This window comes from Triticum aestivum, chromosome 4D (assembly GCF_018294505.1).
Source record: "Triticum aestivum cultivar Chinese Spring chromosome 4D, IWGSC CS RefSeq v2.1, whole genome shotgun sequence".
NCBI lineage: Eukaryota > Viridiplantae > Streptophyta > Magnoliopsida > Poales > Poaceae > Triticum > Triticum aestivum.
Window position 1 is genome coordinate 375,922,723 of NC_057805.1, and position 3,447 is coordinate 375,926,169.

Here is a 3,447-nt window from a genome sequence, read left to right on the forward strand (position 1 = left end):
AACATTCTCTAACCTAGATAAGTTGTCTGCAATGGGGTTCTCAGCTCCCTTTCTATCAATAATATGCAAATCAAATTCTTGTAGTAGGAGAACCCATCTAATAAGTCTAGGTTTAGCATCTTTCTTTTCCATAAGGTATTTAATAGCGGCATGATCAATGTGAATAGTTACTTTAGAATCAACAATATAAGGTCTGAACTTATCACAAGCAAATACAACTGCTATAAATTCCTTTTCAGTAGTAGCATAATTTCTCTGGGCACTGTCTACAGTTTTACTAGCATATTGGATAACATTTAATTTCTTATCAACTCTCTGTCCTATAACAGCACCTATAACATAATCACTAGCATCACGCATAATTTGAAAGGGTAAATTCCAATCAGGTGGCTGAACAATAGGTGCAGAAATCAAGGCTTTCTTAAGTATTTCAAATGCTTCTACACAATCATCATCAAAGACATAACAATCATATTTTTGTAAGAGATTAGTCAGAGGCCTAGAAATTTTTTAGAAGTCTTTAATGAACCTCCTATAAAAACAGTCATGACCAAAGAAACTTCTTATACCTTTAATGTCCTTAGGACACGGCATCTTTTCAATAGCATCCACTTTAGCTTTATCAACTTCAATACCTCTTTCAGAAATTTTATGCCCCAAGACAATACCTTCATTAACCATAAAGTGGCACTTCTCCCAATTCAAGACAAGATTAGTTTCTTCACATCTCTACAAAACTCGATCAAGGTTGCTTAAGCAATCATCAAAAGAAGTTCCATAAATGGAGAAATCATCCATGAAAACCTCAACAATCTTTTCACGAAATTCAAAGAATATAGCAGTCATACATCTTTGAAAGGTAGCACGTGCATTGCATAGACTAAAAGGCATACGTCTATAAGCAAAGGTACAGAAAGGGCAAGTAAAAGTGGTCTTTTCTTGATCCTCTTTTAACACAGGTATTTGAGAGAAACCAGAATAACCGTCTAGAATGCAAAAATGTGTATGTTTGGATAATCTTTCTAGCATTTGATCAAGAAAAGGTAAAGGGTAATGATCCTTTTTAGTAGCTTTATTTAGTTTGCGGAAATTAATTACCATTCTATAACCTGTAGGAATTCTTTGTGGGATCAATTCATCTTTATCATTAGGAACTATAGTAATGCCTCCCTTCTTAGGGACACAATGGACAGGACTTACCCACTGACTATCAGCAACGGGATAAATTATACCTGCCTCCAGAAGCTTTAGTATTTCTTTTCTTACCACTTCTTTCATCTTAGGATTTAACCGTCGTTGGTGATCAACAACCGGTTTAGCGTCTTTCTCCAATTTTATTTTGTGTTGCCATAGAGTGGGACTAATGCCCTTAAGATCATCAAGAGTATATCCAATAGCAGCACGGTGCTTCTTCAGAGTTTTCTATAATTTCTCTTCTTCCTTCTCTGAAAGATTAGCACTAATAATAACAGGATATATCTTCTTTTCATTAAGATAAGCATATTTAAGAGTATCAGGTAATGGTTTAAGCTCAAACACGGGATCACCCTTGGGTGGAGGAGGATCCCCTAGAATTTCAACAGGCAAGTTGTGTTTCAAAATAGGTCCCTGTTTAAAGAATACTTCATCTATTTCCCTTCTTTCATTCATAAACATATCATTTTCATGGTCTAGCAAATATTGTTCTAAAGGATCATTAGGAGGCACGGCAATAGAAGCAAGACCAATAATTTCATCTTTACTAGGCAATTCTTTATCATGGGGTTGTCTACGAAATTTAGCAAAATTAAAATCATGAGACATATCCCCTAATCCAATAGTAACAATATCCTTTTTGCAATCTATCTTAGCATTAACAGTATTCAAGAAGGGCCTGCCAAATATAATGGGAGAAAAGTTATCTTGTGGGAACCAAGAACAAGAAAATCAGTAGGATATTTAACTTTCCCACACAAGACTTCAACATCTCTAACAATACCAACTGGAAAAATAGTATCTCTATTGGCAAGCTTAATTGTAACATCAATACCTTCTAACTCAGCAGGTGCAATATCATGCATAATTTCTTCGTATAAATAATGAGGTATTGCACTCGCACTAGCACCCATATCACATAAACCATGATAGCAATGATCTCCTATTTTAATAGAAATAACAGGCATGGCTACAATAAGTCTATGTTTATTTTTAGTATCAGGTCTAGCAATTTTAGCAGCTTCATCACAGAAGTAAATAACATGCCCATCAATATTATCGACCAAGAGATCTTTAACCATAGCAATACTAGGTTCAACTTTAATTTGCTCAGGCGGTGTAGGTTTTCTAATATTACTTTTGTTGACCACAGTTGAAGCTTTAGCATGATCCTTTATTCTAGCAGGGAAAGGTGGTTTCTCAATAGAAGCGGTAGGAACAATAGGATCAACATTAGAAGTGATAGTCTTTTCTTCAACTTTAATAGGTTTAACTACTTTTACTTCAACGGGAGGATGAAATTTAAACCACTTCTCCTTAGGAAGATCAACATGAGTAGCAAATGATTCAAAAAAATAAACTACTATGTCAGAGTCAAGTCCATATTTAGTGCTAAATTCACGAAAAGCATCGGTACCCATAAAAGATTTAACACAATCAAACTTAGGTGTTATACCTGACTCCTTACCTTCTCGAGTTCCCAATCTTCAGAGTTGCATTTAATTCATTCCAATAAATCCCATTTGAATTAAATAGTCTTCATCATAAAAGAACCAGTACAAGAAGTATCGAGCATGGAGCGATTATTGAGAGAAAGCCGAGCATAAAATTTTTGAATAATAATTTCTCTTGAGAGCTCATGATTGGGGCATGAATATAACATTGACTTAAGCCTCCCCCAAGCTTGAGCGATGCTTTCTCCTTCGCGAGGCCAAAAATTATATATATAATTATGATCACGATGAATCAGATGCATAGGATAAAACTTTGATGAAATTCCAATTTCAATCGGTTGTAGTTCCATGATCCGAAATCATCACATAGCCTAAACCATGTCAATGCCTTTCCCTTCAAAGATCAAGGGAAGACCTTCTTCTTGATAACATCCTCGGGCATACCTGCAAGCTTAAATAATCCACAAACTTCATCCACATAGATTAGGTGCAAATCAGGATGCAATGTTCCATCTCCTGTAAAAGGATTAGCTAGCAGTTTCTCTATCATACCCGAAGGAATTTCAAAGTAAACATTTTCAGTAGGTTCAGTAGGTTGAGGAGCAACTCTTTGCTCTACTGGTCAGGGCGAAGATACCCCGAACAAGCCCCTCAAAGGATTATGTTCCATAGTAACAAGTGACAGTAAATTTCAGCACACTATATAAATCTTCCCTTACCAAATTCCACTTACCAAAGGCGCTTCACTCCCCAGCAACGGCGCCAAAAAAGAGTCTTGATGACCCACAAGTATAGGGTA